This window comes from Aphis gossypii, chromosome 2 (assembly GCF_020184175.1).
Source record: "Aphis gossypii isolate Hap1 chromosome 2, ASM2018417v2, whole genome shotgun sequence".
NCBI classification, from domain to species: domain Eukaryota; kingdom Metazoa; phylum Arthropoda; class Insecta; order Hemiptera; family Aphididae; genus Aphis; species Aphis gossypii.
This window is the reverse complement of record NC_065531.1, coordinates 61,424,737-61,438,342: the sequence shown is the minus strand read 5'-3', so window position 1 is coordinate 61,438,342 and position 13,606 is coordinate 61,424,737. Positions and strand designations below refer to the sequence as shown.

General features: G+C 26.6%; 1 protein-coding gene across 2 annotated transcripts in view; it reads left to right on the top strand.

The window, feature by feature from the left end:
- Positions 1 to 13,606, top strand: part of LOC114120375 (cytoplasmic polyadenylation element-binding protein 2) — a 164,883-nt gene that overhangs the window by 109,030 nt on the left and 42,247 nt on the right. The gene's annotated exons all lie outside the window — the stretch shown is intronic.

Genomic DNA, 13,606 nt, shown 5'->3' with positions numbered 1-13,606 from the left:
CATTTTTTTTAGAAATATAACTACAAAATAGAGTATACCTATCTATATAGTTTGTCGAATAAACAATTTTTAACGATTTTACTTTTTTTCCTGCTTATTTATGATTTCGTAGTATGTTGTATATACATATGTATACACGTACATCATCAACACAAATCATCGGATTTATAGTAAATAGATTTTCCAGCTGTAAATCATGTTGTTTTTTGACAAGGTCTCAATTATTACGTGCTAACGATACAAAATGAACTTCTCTGCCGTCAGTCAAATATAATTATAATTGACACATATTGTCTCCTAAAAATCCCTATACAAGTTAAACGAATATTGTTCTCCTATTTTAAAATAATGTGTATATATAATATATATATACCATAACTCTGAGTTTCGTTCTATACATTTTTCTCCCTCGTTTTTTTCATATGCGTCAATTAATGATTTATTTAAATTATTTTTATTCTTCGTCTTCCATATTTTTATTATACACCGAAGGCCACATCGATATGATGAAGTATTAATAAACTGTTTTTGACTGACTGATGAGTTCTATAATGAAGTTTTAGTTTTTTTTTTGCTTGGTGATTATTTTAATTTGTTTTAATTCGTGGCAAAATATTTCAATGAAACACTTGCGTATGGTTAAGAAATTTAATTAAATCAAATTAGAAACACGTTTGTACATTATTGTTTAAATAATGAATTTTTAATTGACCATAGGTAAAAAGAATTTAGTACATTTAGTGTTATTTCAATATATATTTACCTTACATTCATTATTATTTATAATACACACATAATTATGGTTAACACTTGGTGTTGGCTATATCATTAGTACCTATAGTTAAAAATTATCGCAAAAAGATATTCATTTTAATTTTACCTACCTATATAATAATAATTATATTCTTTGGCAAGTACTTGAAATTATAATTTTAAATAATTTAAAAAAAATACGAACCATACTTTTTTAAAACTATTTAGTCGTATACTAGCATTGATATTTAACGTACTGAATGTTTTATGAATGAATATAATTATATATAAATTACATTTATAAATTATTAATATTATGTTATAGTTAATTAATATAAATTATCTATCCAATAGTTACTTTCGTCGTTGACTGCATTGCAGCATACTCATCTTATCAGTTTTTAAAATATAAGTACTTATGTTATTAAGGTCATGACTGCTTATTTATTTCGATAGAATTAAAATATAAAAAGTAGCCCAAAGCTATGTATTACATTGGCACACCTACCTATACATGTTGAAAAAAAATAAATAATAAAAAAATGTACACTCTAAATGCCTTTTATATTTTTTTTTTTATGTATAATAACTTGTATTTTACTGAGTTGGAAATTTGTGACAAGCATGACATTTTTTTTCACATCTACAACGACCATGAAAATCTGCTTACGTTAAGAAAACCTTTATCCATTGCAAAACGTACCTATTATGTAGGCTTGTCAAGCACTCCTCCACTGTATCTAAATACCTTATGCATACTTAGGTGAAAAAATCTTTACCAAAAGGATTTTCATTATTTTTGACGTGAACAACAACGTGATTCTAAACTGAAGTTTACATTTTGCAGTTATTAATTTTTACCGAGTAACGTTAAATGATGTTTAAAATGTAATTATATATAATCGTTTACAACTTCAAATGAATGTATACATAGTAATAATAATTAAAAACAGCATTATTATTTGTATACTTCTGTAATTAAAGTAACAGAATACAAGTTAAATATAATAGTATACACCTTTTTATATATTTTTTTTTATTTTGTTGTTGACTTTTAAAGAGTTAAAATTATTATTTAATAATTATCTTAAGTATGTGCTTAAGAAGACCTTAATTATAATTTTTATAGAAATATTTTATAATGCTAATGTCTGTAATGATAATTGTATACTTAAAAAGTTAGACGAATATTGATTTTTGTTTTTCTGATAACTAAATAACTTAATTTTAATTTAGGTATCTTCTGATAATTGATCATTCCGACTGTTTATTTTAGGTTCTAAGAAGTGCAATTGATTTTAAAACTAAGTGTGTGTGCGTGTGTGTGTATATGTGTGTTCGATTTCAAACTTTGAGGGTAGATAGAAAATTGGATTTAGTTTGTATTTTAAAGAAGTCAAAATTAAAAATACCCGGAATTTTTTTTTACTAATCGGAAAAAACAAATAACAAATTAAAGTAAAACAGAAGTTTTTACTCTAAATCAGATTTTGAGACTGACTATAAATGGGTTTATTTATTTTGTTAAAATTCCAAAGCAAATTACCACGAAAACTAACCCCTGTTTACGCCATTGTTTCCTTTGATGATTTTATACATTTAATTTATGCGAACTAATGACAATTATTTAATCAGGTGTATTAATATTTAATATTTTATACAGCGTATAACCGCTTCATACAGTTACTGCTATAAAGTCGTTATGATCTCATCTCGTCATCTCCTATATCATGATAGTATGATAAATATGTAATACATCAAATTATATTTTTGTTTAAACAAATCTAACTCATACTATACAAAAAATCTTTATGCGCAGGCATCTAGAGTTCTAAAACTTAATAAGCAATATATTATACATTTGGTTATCGTTCGACAACAGATTTGTTTAGATGTATTTCCACGGACCGGCCAAACCAAGCCGCGGCACGCACGCGACTTTTCGAATCAATCTCTTTTTGACCCATCGCAACCCGTTTCTCGGCCAACAAAACACTTTTGTGCATATCAACTCGTATATATATATTTGTGTATGTGTGTGTGTGTGTGTGCGCCAAAAATACGAATAAATCTGGGAAAACGTCGCCCGTCATGAATTATTCATTTTTTTCCTCCCCCGTCGCGTTCGACTACAGCAGCCCTTCTTCATACCCATCGTCGAATCCTTGTAAACGCGACTTCGATTTTCCAACTTATACCTCCGCTGCTGCTGCTGCTGCTGCTGCTGGTCGTTACCAGTTTCAAATAATATTTCGAATTTCCATCATTAAATAAAATATAAGAAATTATATATTATTATTCTGTTAAAACGCTAGACTTTGGTATAAACGCATTGACACGCCACTGTAACCCCGTCATCCACCCTTTCCCTAGCATTTTATTTGATATGTATGCCATTATTATATTTATAACGATTGCCGTTTCACAGCCGTTTAGTTACGGTCAAAGTGGTTAATCAACCGTCGTGAATGAATTGATTATACGACGGCCGTGCTTATACTCATGTTCGAACATAAATGTTATATTATATTTTCATGCGATGTACAACATAGCAGTGTGCTGTGCGTTTTACTCGGGTTGCCATGACATGATGTAAATATTATTTAATTGTAATTTACACTGTGTGAGAAATATTGTACAATGATGGCACCAAAAATAATGAATATATAATTTTACCACGAGTATTCGTTGTAATTAAAATCCGCAATCGGAAAACATAATACATTATAATATTATATATTTACTATTAATTATATAATATCGTAATACTATATAGTTATAACTGCCCTTCGATGACCCATCGTCCGCTTCCCCCTGACCCCTTGAAACTCCGTGCAGGAACTGTTGTCGTCGTGTGTAAATAATTTAGTACTTCTCCTATAACAATAAATTATGTTCTATATAGTATTTTATATGATCAATTATTTTTCCTTCGTCTAATTAACATTGATAAACATCGCTTTAATGATATTCCAAATATTTATATACAAGTCGGAGAAGCAACACTTCCTGTCCTGCGCATACTTTTAATTTCCGTTTGTCGTGAAACTATTAAAAAAAAAAATAGTTTAGTGACAAACTTACACCAAAAACAGTTTCAATTAACATAAAGTGCGTTTTTTTTTATTTTGTATTGGGGATTCGTTGTTTTAAAAAGTAAAAAAAAAATGTCCCATGAAACCCTTTTTAGATTACAATATTTCAAAGAAAATGCGTTTATTAATATACGTTATTCTTCGTCGTTAATTAACTACATAGGTACCATCTATATTTTATTCAACTGCTTTGTTACCTTCCCATTTTAATTAGATTTAATTAAAAATGCGTACGACATATAACTACAATCACAAACTTGTACTATTATATTAGATGATGGTTATTTGAGCTATGATGATTTGACAATTATTGTTTAATCAATATAATTTATGTACATTCAAATTGTTTAATACATTTGTAAGACATGCTTAGTATATAACAATTAAGTATTGGAAATTGGACTAAAATATAATATTATATTTGTTTTATGTTTGATATAAAATTGCTTAAACATTGTCAGTAAAAATATAGTTTATATATTGTAACAAGATACTTCTTAAATGATTTCCTACTCTTAACATATTCAAAAATTATAATCTAGATCAGTATATAAAATATATAATTTTAAAAACATTTGTGAATTTGTAAGGGGCTTTATATATTACATTGAAATATGTGTAATTTGATTTAAATGCGAGCACACGTTCGATAAATTCTAAAATTAAAGCAATACATTTGTATAGAATTGAATTATCTTTTTTTCCATACAATGCAAAGTTTATTTTTTCTGTTTTAAAAAATTCCTTTGAAATTATGTGCGGGTATTGATAAATGAAAAAATAATTAAATATGTTTCTACGTAGTGTGCTGATTAAAATTGAATAGCATTAAATAATTCTGTCTGGAATTGGGCGTGTATTATTCGAATGATTATTTTCATAACGTTTTATTATATATACTCGTATGTGTATATATTGTTATATCTAAAACGACATTTAAAAAAAAAATGTGTCAATTATTGTATTTAGAGGGCTCTGACCTCTACTGCGTAGTGTCTACATTATCATTACATTATACCAACGTGAATAATTTTAATTAAGGTAATCGCATTGGGAAACAATAATATGTGCAGGCGACGGTGACAAATGGCGGTTCCCGAGTATACATGTTTCAACACATTGTAGGTACGACCCATACGCTGGTAGGGTGTGCATCGACCAAAGGCCCCATTTAGAACAACATTTTAATATCTCACGTTTTAATAAAATAAAATAAGTACACGCGTTTTTTATGGGTAAACTACAATTTTATATTTACTATAACATCGTTTTATAAAACAGTCGTAGACAAATTAATTGTAATTAATTTTTATTGTTACCCGAAGTAATAATATTATTGTTTAAAATAGTTTAACGTATCATGGTTTAAAGTATTCTTAATTCGGCCTATTTTTTTTTCTGCAAACTTGGTCATTAAAATTGTTAACCATAAACGTATAGTATTCGAGTGTTTATCACAATCTCCGGCATTGAATGTATATAAATGATTTTTTTTATTTTTAATTTGCTAATTATAATAATATTTTTATACGAAGAAAAGTCTTGCTAAATTATTATTAATATTACGACTTGAATTATTATCTCAAATAATAATAATAATAAAAAAAAAAACATTATAAAACAATGTAGATGAGACTAATGACAGTATACAAGTTTATTTATGTACGTATAATTTAACAAAATATATTGGTAGTTTATCGTGTGTGTATCGTTGGTTGGCAGTGGCTACGACAGCAAGTATACATAATATTGGTGTGTGTGTGCACGCGCTGGTGTATGACTAGTGAATTCCAAAGGCAAAAAAACAACGAATGCAAAAGTATATGTACATACTATTATTTTTTGTAAAAACGAAAAAAAAATATTTAAAATATTTAAATATTGTCGAGTGAATGTTTTTGCCGATGTCAACCTGCAGCGTGGTGTGTATATGTATCCGTATTATAATAAAATGTATTTATATATCATTATGCCGGAATCGCAATGTATATTTTGTAGCTGCAGTGTTTGCCGGCGGCGGCAGTGGCCCGAGAGCGTCATAAATTCGTGTCCGAACGAGTATCGCGCGATGGTTGGGCTGCTAACCGGGGTCGAGTTGCGTAGTCGGCGGACGATAAAGTCACAATAATTCGCAGTTAAACGGCGCGGCTACCGGGTAGGAAACAGGGTGCGCGCAGCTTTTCGACCGATTTACGAGATTATTACGCTAAACGACGACGGTGTTCATATTATAGTGTAATAATGTGTATATACTATATATATAACGTTATAAATATAATATATAACAGTAGTCGCCTGAACGGCTGCAGTATTTCGGAAGCCGATGCGAAAACGAGGGCATTATTGGGACAGGGAGACAGGTTGTGATATTATAATATGTTTATAATCCTAGTGTCGTAGACTCTTCGGTCTTTTAGACTATAGGTATTGGTAAAACGTGCGAAAAAAATTCCTATGCGCCGCCGCTTGTTCTACACCTGCGTAATTGTAATCGCGTATAAAATATAGTGTCGTATATTTTAACCACTGCAGCGGTGAGATACATGATAATATAATATGGCCTTGGCCACCACTGGCTGAAAAACGTTGCAACTAAATTTGTTTTTAAACACAATTTAAACAGTATATTATACACAATAGTTGAATGGTTCATTGTTGTATTATTTTTCCTTCAACAATTATAACTTAAAAAACAAAACGTTATATATTTGCTATACTGTACTACGTAATATTGAAAATATGTTTTGATCTTAATCGCTATATTTTAACTTAAATAATTAACTTCGGTTTGTACTAGCTATATATACTCATATATACTCGTATAATGTAAGTAGGTATATTAACAAAATTAATACAATTATTTGGACTAAACATCTGTATAGTTAATATGTTTTAAATTGTCTAGATTTTTCGTTCGTAGCAATTATATTTCATACTATGATTTCCAAATAAAAAAACCTTGTGGACTTGTCAGACAAGGGGGCTCAGATGCAGGTGAACTTTTTATTTTTTCCCTCCAACAATTTTATAAATGTGTGTACCTACTTATCATAGTATTGTTATAAGAATAATGGATTTGGGATCTTTAGGATACAATTCTCAGAAAAGATGGTAAATAAACAAACAAATTTTATCGATTTGTTAGCATTACGAAGGTATTTTAAATCAATCCGTATTGAGCACATTTCATCGTTAATATTATATTATTTTAAATGCTGTATTTATAGGTTTAATGGAGAAAAATAACAATTTTTGTTCTGAATTTATTAATTAATCAGCTATTTATTGAACCGCATGATTTCTTAATTATTCAAAAATCAAAGCGTTTGTTTTAAGTTTACTTTAGTCAACAACATACATTTATGCAAGAAAAATAATTTTCAAAATTGTGATATACATTTTAAACAAATATACAAATGAACTTTAAAATCATGTAAAATCTCGCTCTTTTTTTTAATCGTAGACTGTTTTTCACAAAACATTTCTTCATAATTCGCTTTGACTGTTTTTGAGCAGACGCAACCAGGCGCAATTATTAATGCTACCAGGCAGACACAGGAAACCACATCAAGAATGGGGGAACTAAATTAAAATGAAAAGGAGGTGCATCTTTAATTTTGACATTTTAAATTTGCATGGTACTTTTTTATAACGTAATGACATAACGCCTTCTTTTTTTTATAAAATATTCCTGTTTAATTTTAAATATTAAATTAATTTTACAATGTCAGTGTTTATTTATTTTTATTGTCGTTATTTTTTTTAATACATGCAAGCAATTCTAAGAAATTTATTTTTAAAATAAACTATTTTTTTTATTTAATTGTACCATTGATTTCTTTAATTTTTTTATCATATTATATTGCCTGGCTTATTTCGTCAATATTTGATATTCTACTATTCGTATTGGAGGTGCTAAAAATATTATACATAGGTAATTGATAGGTAGTCACCAATTATTTTAATTCACACTACTTAATAATGGATCCATATTTAAAGTAATATATTTAATAATAAATTATCACGTGGTGATGATATGTTATTTGTTATTCCCATTTACGGTTTACGAATATACATTATACCTGCATTTTCAACTATAATCAATCACGCGAATCTTAACATTCATTGTCTTATCTTGTATGCTGTCATCAAGAATATTCATTTTTTTGTCTTTGTCCCTTCTGACGACTACTGCATCATGCTAGTCGATTATGTAAGTTCAAATGAAAACTGTCTATATTTTGCTCTCTTCATCGAATTGTTGTCTGGTCTCGGAAAGAGAAGAAAAGAAGCTAACGGAAGTATAGTGTAAATAGTAGAAAGAGATATTATTCGTTCAACTCGCATCCTCACTCTCTTATCACTTCTATCTTTCTCTCTCTATCACTCTTTCGCCCAATGTATTTACACTATAGTGAACTTTGTGCGTTTGGGCGTTTCCGTAGCCGTCACGTTGTACGAGCCATTACCAGAAAAAAAATGTATAAAAAATAAAATTCATCACGCTCCAGCAGAGCAAACTCAATCCGACCACATCCCAAGTTGTATCTAATGTAAGTATTTTCTCTCAAAATTTATCGATTTATATAAGTGAATGTCAGCAAGTTACACGCTGTGAAATTCGATAAACTAATTGAACAATTTATATAAGTTGATGGCATTTCGTTGACTATTTTTTGAAATAAATAATAGTTCATCACTCCATATTGTTAAAATTGTTACACAAATTTCAAAGTGTTTACAATTAAAAAAAAACAAAAAAATCCCGTATAAATTAGGTATGTTAACTTTATTTTTTTTTTATGAATCGTGTTTTTTAATTCTTACTTTTAAATATAACCATTACAAAAATGTGATGATAATTTAATTTTAAAACTTTACATTTTTCACTTACCTAATCTTGTTAAATTATTCATAAATATTTATTAAATCAAACAGATTTAAACATGTTAACAATTATATTTTATTATAACCACTTACTATATAAGTCATATTTATAACTTTTTGTAAATTTGTTTAGTGGAAACATTCAAAAATATTGTTTAATAATTACCAACTTTGAATTTTTTTCTGTAATATTGTGAAACTCGGTTTATCGTTAACATTGAACTAATTTAATTTTTGTTTATATTATGATTTATAAAATCGTTTTAATCATTTTCATACTGATAGTTAATATTTAAACATGACGCGTTCATTTCTCAATAATTGCCATAAAACTAAATTCGTTCGTTCGGCATTTTTAATAAGTAAAATAGACTCTAAAAAAGTATATAAATTATTTAGTGTTTCACATTAAAAATACATTATAAAACAATATTGGTTATGAGCTATATATATATCCTTATAAGTCTAGATTAATACCTGGAACTTTATATTTATAAAAAGACGCATATAATATAAAATAATGTAAAAATATATATGTATTTAATTAAAAAATGGTCAATTATTAGTATGGTTGTCCTCCCTTGCTTGTTTGTTGGGTCAGAGCATAAAATCTATATTGTTCGTTTAGTATTATTTATTGTTTGGAAATCCAGATATATATTAAATTTTAAAATCCAACTGCTATATATACCCATGTATTTACCTACGTCAATTTGTCGTGTACCACAAACGTCATCCAAGCGGAGCGTCCTAATCATTTATTGAACAAACATGAAGGCACTAATTTTTAAATTATAAATTATATCTTACTAGTAAATATAATATAAATGTCCATATAGTTTATTTATTGACCATTTTACATTCATTATTATGTATAGGTGTTATTATTATTATTATTAATAATAATATTATCATTGTCGTTACATATTTTGCAGTTATTACTATTTATGTCATACGTTTATTCAAAGTTTGATATCGAACAATATTTTTGTTCAATTTAATTTCAATTTCAATTTTCAAATTAGTTTTTATGATTTAAATTTAATTAATTTATTTGTTTTATAATCTTATGACTTTTATATTATTACATAATATTGATTTAAACTTCATCTGATTTTTAATTAAATTTTATAAATAAATAATTTTTCTTTTTTTTTTCTATTCAAAATATTATTTACGCTTACAATATCAATACTAATTCCTGTCTACGAAAAACATGTCATATTTTCATTGCTTTTCATACATTCAAAAGCAAACAAAAAAATAAAATATGAAATAAAAACAAAAGTCAGTTTTAAGCTTATTATCTTCTCCGGATGAGCTATATTATAGGCTCGTTGACTGTTGCTTAATATAACCTAATTTTAAATTTTAATTAATTGTTTATTAACATTCTAAATCAATTTATATATGATAAAAAAGTATAAAACAATATTAGACATGAATGATATTGATGAGAAATATTGACTTTAATTTGTTTATATTTAAATATAATTAAAAAAAAATCGATTTCAATCCTTGACAATTTTCTCAGTGACGTTACAGCGACGCCGTGCGTAAAACGCTGATGTCATATTAACACATTGTTATGTATATTAGGTAGATGCTTTATTCATTTTAACCGAATTAAACCAGCTATTCACATGATATTATATATACGCGCATGCGTGTTGTTATCTTGATAATATACGACGGTAAAATATATAAATAATAAAACATATTTTTTTATTTACTCATATCCTTAATAACATACCCAAATATAAGTACATATCATGATCGCGGTCGACTGCATATTGCATAGTGCATACATCACATATGTGATCAATTTATTCATAGAAAAACAATTTTGCACCCCTAAAATTTGATGATTTTTCCAGTGAGAAGTTTTACGTATACTTACATTATAATATAATAATACTAAAATACATTGTTACAGTATAACTGATCTTATTAAACTTTACGTAAATAATATTTTATTAGGTTAAGTTTGGCGGTTTTGTTTCATGAATCATAATTTATTTTTTTATTTGGTATTTTCTATTTGGATACAGAAAATAATAAATGACAGTTAAGTAATCAAATACTCTAAAGTTTAATGGTAGAGAACAATCACATTCTTTCGACGTTCTTATTTTTTTATCATTATTATTATTTTTATTTTTTATTTTTTATTTTTTATTTTTAAACAACCATCCATTAGTGGATGTATAGTTTATTTCGAAAAATATATTTAACGTACTTTACTCTTTTCATTTGTCATAAAAGCAAACGGGACCCACCAATAGTGACACAAGTATTCAGAGCTTCGAAAAAATAACTGTTCAAACAACATGGGAGTTCTTTATTTAACTAGAGAAAAAAATCGGCCATTGCCAATAGCAACGGTTCACTGACGTTCCATTTTATGTGACAAAACTTGCTGAAATAATAATACACAATACAACATGGCTTTTTATAGGTATACTACATGTTTTATAAAAATATGTTGTTTTTTTTTTTCATCACTGCAGATAATTAATTGAATTTAAATATTTTATCATACCTACCTATTATACTCACTTATTGCATTCCTATTTGTTTCCATTAAATAATACAAATTGGATATGGTTTTAACTAATTGTTTATTGTCATTTGAGTAATTATATTTTAGTGTTTATTAAATATAATGGCATTATAATCTGATTATGTATGAAGTAGGTACCTATAGCTCGCTGTGTTGTTACTTTACCATCTATCTTATAATATACGAATTTATTGTAAAATGAATGCTTATACTAGATTATAATATTATAAAAATATGTACCTATAAAATGTGTATGAATTGTACTTAAAGTAGTTGCAACATACTTTCCTATACTTATATTTGATTAAATTTTCTATGGGTTTAATACATAACAAAATTAACGGTTGGCAAACAATAATTTTCACATTTTTATTATTTTTTTTAATTTGATTTTATTGTTTTAAAATTTACTGAAAAGTCTTAAGTGGTTTAAAAGTAAAGAAAAAGTCTATTATTTGCCCTTATTCTGGCTAAATATATTTGTATATTTAGTTACCTATCAAAACTAAAACATATTGAATGCGCATAATGAACTGATGAAACAACTATAACCGAGTAATTTGATTTTGATCTTGTGTTGAACGTAAAGCACTCGTCGTTTAAAAAAAATATCTTATTATTTTCTACATTTTTAATATCCTATTCCTAAAAAGAATGTTTTTTTGGAGTGTTCAGAAAAATGCAAAACGAATTTCAAACGATTAATTTATTAAATATATGTATTTGTTTAGATAAGATTAGTAAGTATTTACTATAATAGACTGACATTTTATGATTTAGGTATCCTTCGTTTTATCAAACATAAATATTCGAAAAAATATTCTGCTTTGAATTATGACATAAAAAATGTATGTTGTAATTTACAAAAGTAAACACTTAACTTAAAAATGATGTTTTTTATTACGTTAATAGTTTTTGAAATGATGAGTATTTTACGTTAACTGAATTATCTGGGCGTGGTGTGTAGGTGTAATATTATTATGTTACGGACTTGCGAATTTAATAATATTGTGGGTATAAACTATATATTTACTCGAATAAATGAACTTATATGATTGAACGGGTTGTAATGGCCTACGCTTGCTATAACCAACTTAATAATTTATAGTAGCTTATAACAGGTGAGAAATTTGTGAAACAATTCATAATATTACTATGTAATGCAATTGCCAGTACAGAATAAACGTATAATAGTTATATTTAAGTTATCAATGTAATTAGCATATAATTCATAGTTATTTATAAATATAAATTGAAAATATATTATATATTTACCGAGATAACCATTATACGAATACTGTATATTTATTACAATTAATTATGTAATAACTTGGAGAATATTTGAAAAATGTATCTTCTAATTTATATTTATACGATAACCTTGCCCAGAAAGGTTAGGAAAAGTATACTGTTTATGATAAAGCTCCAATTTCAGATGTATTTTTTCATTGAGTCCTCACACCGTCCATGTTAGTCTATATAGTTACCGTGGTTACTTAATTACTTAAAGTTATATTTAAGCTTGTTCTTATTTTAATATATTTATACAAATAGGTATGTATATACACGTCTCGTATTTTCGTCATTATACGATCGGATATTATACGATTAAGCTTTCTACTAAATATAATATAAGAATATGATATTCCATCACAATAAGCTACTGCTAATTTGTCTTAACTTTTCATATTTATTTTTTACTTTGATCTCTGATAACTCCAAAATCATACGTAAAGATTTACGATTTAATACCCCGTTATTTGTCATATTATATACCTATTGAAAAAAAAAATAATAATTATATTAAAAATATTAGATTTATAAATTAGTAAGTATTAATAGAATTTAAAATGCAAATTATTATAATAATCTCAATATTATTATAATAATTTTCAAAATTCGGTACATACATTTTTTTTTATCAGCATGACACTCGCCTATTACTATAATATTACTACAATTTGTTCATATTATATTTTTTATCATTTTGTCGAATATTTACAAAGCTTTGATACGATTAAAATACATATATTTAAAAAAAATAACTGTATATATTTAATAATAATCGAAGTCCTAGAATTCTCAGTATTTTAATTTTGTATTGTCTAACAATTACTAAATTCATTTTACTCTAACCTGGAACTCTTAGCTCGTACTTGTTAGTATTGTAATGATATGTTCAAATTTACATATCATAAATTTTGTAAATTCGTTATTTTCATTTAATAAAATATATAACGGTCGAGTTGTCGTACGCATGTAATAAAATCTAAAATAACCCCAATAAATCATGTCACTGGTGATTGGA